The 12,077-nt window shown below is 45.5% G+C and overlaps 1 long non-coding RNA gene across 1 annotated transcript; it reads left to right on the forward strand.

The window, feature by feature from the left end:
• On the forward strand, positions 1–681 carry LOC135565238 (uncharacterized). Its single transcript, XR_010461407.1, has 2 exons — positions 1–216; positions 270–681. It is a non-coding gene; the product is annotated as an uncharacterized LOC135565238 (long non-coding RNA).
• The last annotated feature ends 11,396 nt before the right edge of the window (positions 682–12,077 follow it).

The raw sequence follows: 12,077 nt of genomic DNA on the forward strand, positions 1-12,077 counted from the left end.
GGCCATGGTCACTCACATGGAGGTAGTGATGGGGGGGGGTTGTGTTCTGGCCATGGTCACTCACATGGAGGTAGTGATGGGGGTTGTGTTCTGGCCATGGTCACTCACATGGAGGTAGTGATGGGGGGAGGGGGGGGGGGGTTGTGTTCTGGCCATGGTCACTCACATGGAGGTAGTGATGGGGGTTGTGTTCTGGCCATGGTCACTCACATGGAGGTAGTGATGGGGGGAGGGGGGGTTGTGTTCTGGCCATGGTCACTCACATGGAGGTAGTGATGGGGAGGGGTTATGTTTTGATGGTACGTGTTACGCTACTGATCTTTTAAGATAATGACATACACACTTTTTTGTGTTTTTTTCATCCAGATCTTTTAAAGTCTCTTCCGTTTTCTTCACAAACAGCAACCTTGTTTCTTCGTCTGAGTCATGAATAATATATTGTTAAGTATTTTTGGAATCTTTTTTTTTTTTTTGTAAATACAAAAACCGTAAAAAGAAAAATAATACATGTAAAGTTGTCATGATGAATATTGTTATATTACACTTAAGAAAACAAAACCTGTACCTTTTTTAATATTGTGACCTTTTATTAAAAGTGCATTGGACACAGCAGTTCTCGGGGTGTGTAATGTGTGGTTGTCCCAGAATTAAAATGGCAGCTTTGAGAGAAGCTAGCAATCATCCATTTCCTGTCGTTATTTTGATCAATATATATATATAGTGTATATAGTATATAAGTTATTCTATTATTATTTTATATATTATTTATATAATTTGTGATACAATGATATATAGTTAGTTAGACAGATACTATTGTTAAGAGTGTGTACTGGAGGCGAAGTCAGGTGCAGGAGAGCAGAGTGTAGTGAACAGGCGCACTTTTTATACCGGTCCAACGAAAGCATAAAAGTACATAAATGTGACCAAACATGGAACAATAGACACCCCAGGTATGTGAACCCTGTGGTCAAAAGGTCAACGTCGACACCCCAGGTATGTGAACCCTGTGGTCAAAAGGTCAACGTCGACACCCCAGGTATGTGAACCCTGTGGTCAAAAGGTCAACGTCGACACCCCAGGTATGTGAACCCTGTGGTCAAAAGGTCAACGTCGACACCCCAGGTATGTTAACCCTGTGGTCAAAAGGTCAACGTCGACACCCCAGGTATGTGAACCCTCTGATCAAAAGGGCAACATGCCCCAGGTATGTGAACCCTGTGGTCAAAAGGGCAACATGCCCCAGGTAGGGCGTGCCCCAGGTATGGCCTTGTCATTCATATTGTCGTCGGGGGAAGAAGTGGACCAAAGTGTTCATGAGGGAGGGAGGGATGATGTATTGTTCATGATTTACTTTCAAAACACTTCAACAAAATAACAAAGAGCAAAACGACAACGAACAGTTCTGTCAGGTGCAGAAACACAAAACAGAAAATAATCTCCCACAAAACACAGGTGGGAAACAGGCTGCCTAAGTATGATTCTCAATCAGAGCCAACGATAGACAGCTGTCCCTGATTGAGAACCGTACCCAGCCAAAACATAGAAATAACAAAACATAGAAATAAAGAACATAGAATGCCCACCCAAATCACACCCTGACCAAACCAAATGGAGACATAAAAAGGCTTTCTATGGTCAGGCGTGACACACATTTAAAAGATACTTTGTCCTTTAAGGGCCACCGTAGTACCACAACTCCTCAAGACATTATTACTGTAATCCATGTCTACAGTTACTGAATGTCACATTATTTTATTGTGAATTAAAACCTTCAACAATAAAATGGTCGTCTAATTCTGTGGTGCTGTTTCATCCAGCAGAGGACACAGAAGCACAAGGCCCTATGCACTATGGTCCCATTAGATTAGACTGAGCTTGATAACGCTGCGTTCAGAACAACGTGGGAAGTTGGTATTTACCAGCATACGACTGGGGAAACCCCCCACCCCCACTTTGAACGCCCTCCAACTGGTAATTACTAGTGGGGGAAACTCGTCATCTCTGAACTCCTGACTCCTCACACCTCTGATGTCACATACTAAGGAAATTACCTTTATAGCAGCATTTTTTCGGTAGTTAAATGTAACAACAAAACTTTATTTATAAAATGTTTTTTAACATTCCAATTGTTTACAAGCATGAGAGCTGTACTTTTAGTTTATGGTTGGGCGTTTCTCAGCGAGTTCAAAGCACGTGAAAGCATTCAATTGGCATTTATTTTACGATTAATAACTGGCTAATTCCCACCTCCCACTTGGTTATGAATGCTGCATTATCCCTGTCCAGTAAACAGTTCATTGAGATCAGACTTCTGTTTTACTACAGTTACACTGGAAAAAGTCATGACAAACCTCTTCTTCCTATGAACTTTTTCTGTGATCTTTTGCTCAGCGAACCTTCTTCTCCACCCTCCCCTCCTCCTCCCTTCTTCCCCACCTCTCCTCCTCCTCCTCCTCCCTTCTTCCCCACCTCTCCCTTCCGTCTTCTCCTCCTCCAGTCTCTTCTTCCCCCTTCTCCACCTTCCCCACCTCTCCTCCTCCTCCTCCTACTCCTTCTTCCCCACCTCCCCTTCTGTCTTCTCCTCCTCTCCTCCAGTCTCTTCTTCCCCCTTCTCCACCCTCCCTCCCCTCCCCCTCCCTTCTTCCCCACCTCTCCCTTCCACCTCCCCCTTCTCCACCCTCCCCTCCCCCTCCCTTCTTCCCCACCTCTCCCTTCCTCCTCCACCTGCCCCTTCTCCACCCTCCCCTCCTACTCCCTTCTAACCCCCAACTTCAGCTGGTTCAGATGATTCATCCCTCTGTGTGTGACTCCGTATCATTTGTTTGCCAGGTTACCGTGACAACCGACCGATATCGCATTCGCATTCGCAGACCTTCCATTGACCCTGTTCCTTATTCTTTACTGCGCTGTAATTAAAGCAACGTTAGTATTGAGAAGTAACACAAAGACATAAAAAAGGAACTTAAGGTCAGAACGTGACAACGAGATGACATTTCAGTCTGTCTGTCTTTACACTAAAACTGCATAAATTTTTTTTTTTTTTTTTCACAATTTCACAGTATAATTCCCAACCTCATAGTGTGTAAATATAAAACAACATCAAACCCTGTCAGTACACAGGCAACCCACTCTCTCCCTAACAGACGTGTGCTTGTCTTGTCGTAACATGAGCTTTTATTGCCAGGAAAGGCCCCTGTCCAGATGCCGTCTGTTATCAGTATAGTCTTATCAGTAGAGCCAGCCTGAGCCGAGCACTCCCTTTGAAGTGAAACTAGGGCGATCATTACGTATTTATCACTACACAGGAGATCAATAGGTATGTATCACTACACAGGAGATCAATATGTATTTATCACTACACAGGAGATCAATATGTATTTATCACTACACAGGAGATCAATATGTATGTATCACTACACAGGAGATCAATATGTATGTATCACTACACAGGAGATCAATATGTATGTATCACTACACAGGCGATCAATATGTATGTATCACTACACAGGAGATCAATATGTATTTATCATTACACAGGAGATCAATATGTATTTATCACTACACAGGAGATCAATATGTATTGATCACTACACAGGAGATCAATATGTATTGATCACTACACAGGAGATCAATATGTATTGATCACTACACAGGAGATCAATACCTCTCGTCAGCCAAGTCATTGAAGTTCCTTTCTGTAGTAAATTGATCACGATCGTAGTTTTAATAAAAAAAATTAAAAAAAAAATTTTGTGTCACAGTCATACCCCCCTCCCCCTTCTCAGCTCCAGGGTGTGTCACAGTCATACCCCCTTCTCAGCTCCAGGGTGTGTCACAGTCATACCCCCTTCTCAGCTCCAGGGTGTGTCACAGTCATACCCCCCTTCTCAGCTCCAGGGTGTGTCACAGTCATACCCCCCTTCTCAGCTCCAGGGTGTGTCACAGTCCTATCCCCCCTTCTCAGCTCCAGGGTGTGTCACAGTCATACCCCCCCTTCTCAGCTCCAGGGTGTGTCACAGCCCTATCCCCCCCTTCTCAGCTCCAGGGTGTGTCACAGTCCTATCCCCCCTTCTCAGCTCCAGGGTGTGTCACAGTCATACCCCCCCTCCCCTTCTCAGATCCAGGGTGTGTCACAGTCATACCCCCCCCCTCCCCTTCTCAGATCCAGGGTGTGTCACAGTCATACCCCCCTCCCCCTTCTCAGATCCAGGGTGTGTCACAGTCCTATCCCCCTCCCCCTTCTCAGCTCCAGGGTGTGTCACAGTCCTATCCCCCTCCCCTTCTCAGCTCCAGGGTGTGTCACAGTCATACCCCCCCCCCCTTCTCAGCTCCAGGGTGTGTCACAGTCCTATCCCCCCTTCTCAGCTCCAGGGTGTGTCACAGTCATACCCCCCCTTCTCAACTCCAGGGTGTGTCACAGTCCTATCCCCCTCCCCTTCTCAGCTCCAGGGTGTGTCACAGTCATACCCCCCTCCCCTTCTCAGCTCCAGGGTGTGTCACAGTCATCCTATCCCCCTTCTCAGCTCCAGGGTGTGTCACAGTCATACCCCCCCCTTCTCAACTCCAGGGTGTGTCACAGTCCTATCCCCCCTTCTCAACTCCAGGGTGTGTCACAGTCCTATCCCCCCCCCCCCCTCTCGGAGGGAGAGTTCAGATCTCTATCTGTCCTGCCCTGGCAGAGAGAATGATATGTCTTAATAACCAACAGCAGTTATCACATACCAGTGGATTGGGACATTGAGTCCGTATTCACCTCTCCAATCAAAATGCCCGTATTCACCTCTCCAATCAAAATGCCCGTATTCACCTCTCCAATCAAAATGCCCTTATTCACCTCTCCAATCAAAATGCCCTTATTCCCCTCTCCAATCAAAATGCCCGTATTCACCTCTCCAATCAAAATGCCCGTATTCACCTCTCCAATCAAAATGCCCTTATTCACCTCTCCAATCAAAATGCCCTTATTCCCCTCTCCAATCAAAATGCCCGTATTCACCTCTCCAATCAAAATGCCCGTATTCACCTCTCCAATCAAAATGCCCGTATTCACCTCTCCAATCAAAATGTCCTTAATCACCTCTCAATCAAAATGCCCGTATTCACCTCTCCAATCAAAATGCCCGTATTCACCTCTCCAATCAAAATGCCCGTATTCACCTCTCCAATCAAAATGCCCGTATTCACCTCTCCAATCAAAATGCCCGTATTCACCTCTCCAATCAAAATGCCCGTATTCACCTCTCCAATCAAAATGCCCGTATTCACCTCTCCAATGAATATCCAAGCTGTTTGTAAAGTAGACTTTTTTAAAAACTCTGATCTTTATGACATTAATCAAACCACCATTCCCATCACAAGAACATGAAGCAATACGTAAACAAACGACTGGAGAAAGAGGAGAAACCCAGACAGTCTGTACAAAGCTGTGACCTCATCATTGTGGGACGGTGATAAAACAAGGGTGAGGCTGAATCTGTCATAGTTTGTCATGCTAGTAGGTCTGTAGAGACTGGTATCACAACCATAGCGATGTCATTCACAGACAGGTCTATACAGTAACCCTGGCAACACTAGAACTATTGGCATTGTCCATACAGTCACTTTCACGTTGCTAGTTTACTTTTTCCCCCTTAGGGCCACCGTACTCTTCCGATGTGGGGTCAAAAATATCCTATACTAAATTAATGCTCTGTGTTTATTCATCAGTGGTTATAGCATTGCCTTTAAGACAGTGGTGTACATTGCCTTTAAGACAGTGGTTATAGCATTGCCTTTAAGACAGTGGTTATAGCATTGCCTTTAAGACAGTGGTTATAGCATTGCCTTTAAGACAGTGGTTATAGCATTGCCTTTAAGACAGTGGTGTAGCATTGCCTTTAAGACAGTGGTTATAGCATTGCATTTAAGACAGTGGTTATAGCATTGCCTTTAAGACAGTGGTTATAACATTGCCTTTAAGACAGTGGTTATAGCATTGCCTTTAAGACAGTGGTGTACATTGCCTTTAAGACAGTGGTTATAGCATTGCCTTTAAGACAGTGGTTATAGCATTGCGTTAAGACAGTGGTTATAGCATTGCATTTAAGACAGTGGTTATAGCATTGCCTTTAAGACAGTGGTTATAGCATTGCCTTTAAGACAATGGTTATAGCATTGCCTTTAAGACAGTGGTTATAACATTGACTTTAAGACAGTGGTTATAGCATTACCTTTAAGACAGTGGTTACAGCATTGCCTCTAAGACAGTGGTGTAGCATTACCTTTAAGACAGTGGTGTGGCATTGCCTTTAAGACAGTGGTGTAGCATTGCCTATAAGACAGTGGTTATAACATTGCCTTTAAGACAGTGGTTATAGCATTGCCTATAAGACAGTGGTTATAGCATTGCCTATAAGACAGTGGTGTAGCATTGCCTTTAAGACAGTGGTGTAGCATTGCCTTTAAGACAGTGGTGTAGCATTGCCTTTAAGACAGTGGTTATAGCATTGCCTTTAAGACAGTGGTTATAGCATTGCATTTAAGACAGTGGTATAACATTGCCTTTAAGACAGTGGTGTGGCATTGCCTTTAAGACAGTGGTGTAGCATTGCCTTTAAGACAGTGGTGTACATTGCCTTTAAGACAGTGGTTATAGCATTGTCTTTAAGACAGTGGTTATAGCATTGCCTCTAAGACAGTGGTGTGGCATTGCCTTTAAGACAGTGGTGTAGCATTGCCTTTAAGACAGTGGTGTAGCATTGCCTTTAAGACAGTGGTTATAGCATTGCATTTAAGACAGTAGTGTAGCATTGCCTTTAAGACAGTGGTGTAGCATTGCCTCTAAGACAGTGGTGTACATTGCCTTTAAGACAGTGGTTATAGCATTGCCTTTAAGACAGTGGTGTACATTGCCTTTAAGACAGTGGTGTAGCATTGCCTTTAAGACAGTGGTTATAGGCATTGCCTTTAAGACAGTGGTGTACATTGCCTTTAAGACAGTGGTGTAGCATTGCCTATAAGACAGTGGTTATAACATTGCCTTTAAGACAGTGGTTATAGCATTGCCTATAAGACAGTGGTTATAGCATTGCCTTTAAGACAGTGGTGTACATTGCCTTTAAGACAGTGGTGTAGCATTGCCTATAAGACAGTGGTTATAACATTGCCTTTAAGACAGTGGTTATAGCATTGCCTATAAGACAGTGGTTATAGCATTGCCTATAAGACAATGGTTATAGCATTGCCTTTAAGACAGTGGTTATAGCATTGCCTTTAAGACAGTGGTTATAGCATTGGCTTTAAGACAGTGTTATAGCATTACCTTTAAGACAGTGGTGTGGCATTGCCTTTAAGACAGTGGTGTAGCATTGCCTTTAAGACAGTGGTTATAGCATTGGCTTTAAGACAGTGTTATAGCATTACCTTTAAGACAGTGGTGTAGCATTGCCTTTAAGACAGTGGTTATAACATTGCTTTTAAGACAGTGGTTATAGCATTTTTAAGACAGTGTTATAGCATTACCTTAAGACAGTGGTGTGGCATTGCCTTTAAGACAGTGGTGTAGCATTGCCTATACGACAGTGGTGTAACATTGCCTTTAAGACAGTGGTTATAGCATTGCCTCTAAGACAGTGGTGTAGCATTGCCTCTAAGACAGTGGTGTAGCATTGCCTTTAAGACAGTGGTTATAGCATTGCCTTTAAGACAGTGGTTATAGCATTGCCTTTAAGACAGTGGTTATAGCATTGCCTCTAAGACAGTGGTGTAGCATTGCCTTTAAGACAGTGGTTATAGCATTGCCTTTAAGACAGTGGTTATAGCATTGCCTTTAAGACAGTGGTTATAGCATTGCCTTTAAGACAGTGGTTATAGCATTGCCTATAAGATAGTGGTGTAGCATTGCCTTTAAGACAGTGGTTATAGCATTGCCTTTAAGACAGTGGTGTAGCATTGCCTTTAAGACAGTGGTTATAGCATTGCCTTTAAGACAGTGGTTATAGCATTGCCTTTAAGACAGTGGTGTAGCATTGCCTTTAAGACAGTGGTGTAGCATTGCCTTTAAGACAGTGGTGTAGCATTGCCTTTAAGACAGTGGTTATAGCATTGCCTTTAAGACAGTGGTGTACATTGCCTTTAAGACAGTGGTGTAACATTGCCTTTAAGACAGTGGTGTAGCATTGCCTTTAAGACAGTGGTTATAGCATTGCCTTTAAGACAGGGGTGTGGCATTGCCTTTAAGACAGTGGTGTAGCATTGCCTTTAAGACAGTGGTTATAGCATTGCCTTAAGACAGTGGTTATAGTATTGCCTTTAAGACAGTGGTTATAGCATTGCCTTTAAGACAGTGGTGTAGCATTGCCTTTAAGACAGTGGTTATAACATTGCCTTAAAGACAGTGGTGTAGCATTGCCTTTAAGACAGTGGTGTAACATTGCCTTTAAGACAGTGGTTATAGCATTGCCTTTAAGACAGTGGTGTACATTGCCTTTAAGACAGTGGTGTAACATTGCCTTTAAGACAGTGGTGTAGCATTGCCTTTAAGACAGTGGTTATAGCATTGCCTTTAAGACAGTGGTTATAGCATTGCCTTTAAGACAGTGGTTATAGCATTGCCTTTAAGACAGTGGTGTAGCATTGCCTTTAAGACAGTGGTTATAACATTGCCTTTAAGACAGTGGTGTAGCATTGCCTTTAAGACAGTGGTGTAACATTGCCTTTAAGACAGTGGTTATAGCATTGCCTTTAAGACAGTGGTGTAGCATTGCCTTTAAGACAGTGGTGTAACATTGCCTTTAAGACAGTGGTTATAGCATTGCCTTTAAGACAGTGGTGTACATTGCCTTTAAGACAGTGGTTATAGCATTGCCTTTAAGACAGTGGTTATAGCATTGCCTTTAAGACAGTGGTTATAGCATTGCCTTTAAGACAGTGGTGTAGCATTGCCTTTAAGACAGTGGTTATAACATTGCCTTTAAGACAGTGGTGTAGCATTGCCTTTAAGACAGTGGTGTAACATTGCCTTTAAGACAGTGGTTATAACATTGCCTTTAAGACAGTGGTGTAGCATTGCCTTTAAGACAGTGGTGTAACATTGCCTTTAAGACAGTGGTTATAGCATTGCCTTTAAGACAGTGGTGTACATTGCCTTTAAGACAGTGGTGTAACATTGCCTTTAAGACAGTGGTTATAGCATTGCCTTTAAGACAGGGGTGTGGCATTGCCTTTAAGACAATGCTATAACCACCCAAACAAGGGCACTGCGTTCATCCACCTCTGGCCTGCTCGCCTCCCTACCACTGAGAAGTACAGTTCCCGCTCAGCCCAGTCAAAACTGTTCGCTGCTCTGGCCCCCAATGGTGGAACAAACTCCCTCACGACGCCAGGACAGCGGAGTCAATCACCACCTTCCGGAGACACCTGAAACCCCACCTCTTTAAGGAATACCTAGGATAGGATAAAGTAATCCTTCTCACACCCCCTTAAAGATTTAGATGCACTATTGTAAAGTGGCTGTTCCACTGGATGTCATAAGGTGAACGCACCAATTTGTAAGTCGCTCTGGATAAGAGCGTCTGCTAAATGACTTAAATGTAAATGTAAATGTAAATGTAAGACAGTGGTGTAGCATTGCCTTTAAGACAGTGGTTATAGCATTGCCTTTAAGACAGTGGTTATAGCATTGCCTTTAAGACAGTGGTTATAGCATTGCCTTTAAGACAGTGGTGTAGCATTGCCTTTAAGACAGTGGTTATAACATTGCCTTTAAGACAGTGGTGTAGCATTGCCTTTAAGACAGAAGCTTATGACGTCATAGACAGAGGAAAGAACACGGACCATGTGAGTGAACGGGCCCTGGGCTGTGGCTGTCCCTGTGTGTCTCCAGCCTGCCTGCTGTACCCACATCACATTGGGCCCAATTCAGACTTCAGATAAGTTGACCTAACATGGAACAATGTGACAGAAATGTTGACTTGAGTCCATGTTTGATTGACTTGAGTCCATGTTTCATATATTAGACTCTCTCAACATTCTCAATGAAAGGGTCTGGTCAATGAGGCTGTCGGGACAGGGTCTGGTGAGAATGGAGAGGGGGAGGTGAAGTGTCTCAGGTGAGGATGGAGAGGGGGAGGGGGAGTGTCTCAGGTGAGGATGGGGAGGGGGAGTGTCTCAGGTGAGGAGGGAGGGGAGGGGCGTGTCTCACGTGAGGAGGGAGGGGGAGTGTCTCAGGTGAGGAGGGAGAGGAGGGAGGGGAGTGTCTCAGGTGAGGAGGGAGAGGGAGAGAGGCAGTGTCTCAGGTGAGGAGGGAGAGAGTGTCTCAGGTGAAGAGGGAGAGGGAGGTAGGGGGAGAGGAGTGACTCAGGTGAGGAGGGAAGGGGAGGGGGAGTGTCTCAGGTGAGGAGGGAGAGGGAGGGAGGGGGAGTGTCTCAGGTGAGGAGGAGAGGGGAGGGAGGGGGAGTGTCTCATGTGAGAGGGAGAGAGGGAAGGGAGGGGGAGTGTCTCAGGTGAGATGGAAAAGGGAGAGTGTCTCAGGTGAGGGGAGTGTCTCAGGTGAGAGGAGAGGGAGGGGAGTGTCTCAGAGTGAGGAGGGAGAGGGAGGGGAGGGAGAGTGTCTCAGAGTGAGGATGGAGAGGAGGGGGAGGGAGGTCTCAGGTGAGATGGAGAGGGAGGGGGAGGGGGAGTGTCTCAGAGTGAGATGGAGAGAGGGAGGGGAGGGGAGTGTCTCAGGTGAGATGGAGAGGGAGGGGGGGGGAGTGTCTCAGGTGAGATGGAAAGGGAGGGGGGGGGAGTGTCTCAGGTGAGGATGGAGGGAGGGGAGTGTCTCAGTGAGCATGGAGAGGAGGGGAGGGGGAGTGTCTCAGGTGAGGATGGAGAGGGAGGTGGAGTGTCTCAGGTGAGGATGGAGCAGGAGGGGGAGTGTCACCTGTGAGGATGGAGAGGGAGGGGGAGTGTCTCAGGTAAGGATGGAGGGGGAGTGTCACCTGTCCATCTCCTCATTTGAATTCCATGCTGTCACTGTCACTTGTCCACTCAAGCTTAACATTATTGCCATCTATCGCCCACCAGGTGCCCTTGGAGAGTTCCTAAATGAGCTTGACATCTTGATAAGCTAATATCCTGCTGATGACTCACCGCTCTTCGTACCTGGCGACTTCAACCTACCGACACCTGACATTGATTAATTTCTTTCCAACTCTCTCTTTCCCTCCTCTGTTCTAATCTCACTGCACCCCCCTCTAGGTCTCTGTTCTCCTACTAATCTCACTGTAACCCCCCTCCAGATCTCTGTTCTCCTACTAATCTCACTGCACCCCCCCCCCCTCTAGGTCTCTGTTCTCCTACTAATCTCACTGTAACCCCCCTCCAGATCTCTGTTCTCCTACTAATCTCCACTGCACCCCCCTCTAGGTCTCTGTTCTCCTACTAATCTCACTGTAACCCCCTCCAGATCTCTGTTCTCCTACTAATCTCACTGCACCCCCCTCTAGGTCTCTGTTCTCCTACTAATCTCACTGTAACCCCCCCTCTAGATCTCTGTTCTCCTACTAATCTCTCTGTCTGTCTCTCCTACTAATCTGTCTCTCTCTGTCTCTCTGTCTGTCTCTCTCTGTCTCTCTCTCTCTGTCTTTCTCGCTTTCTCTCTCTGTCTCTCTCTCTCTCTGTCTCTCTGTCTCTCTCTCTCTCTCTCTCTCTCTCTCTCTCTCTGTCTGTCTCTCTGTCTGTCTGTCTCTCTCTTTCTCTCTGTCTGTCTGTCTCTCTGTCTGTCTCTCTCTGTCTCTCTCTCTGTCTCTCTGTCTCTCTCTGTCTCTCTCTCTCTCTGTCTCTCTGTCTCTCTGTCTCTCTCTCTCTCTGTCTCTCTGTCTCTCTCGCTCTCTCTCTCTGTCTGTCTGTCTGTCTGTCTGTCTGTCTGTCTGTCTGTCTGTCTGTCTGTCTGTCTGTCTGTCTGTCTGTCTGTCTGTCTGTCTGTCTGTCTGTCTGTCTGTCTGTCTGTCTGTCTGTCTGTCTGTCTGTCTGTCTGTCCTATCATCTCTCCCTTCTGCTAAATCCTTCTCTCTCCTGATTCTGCCTCTTCATCCCCACTCTTCATCCCTATCTGCATT

This window comes from Oncorhynchus nerka, linkage group LG27 (assembly GCF_034236695.1).
Source record: "Oncorhynchus nerka isolate Pitt River linkage group LG27, Oner_Uvic_2.0, whole genome shotgun sequence".
NCBI lineage: Eukaryota > Metazoa > Chordata > Actinopteri > Salmoniformes > Salmonidae > Oncorhynchus > Oncorhynchus nerka.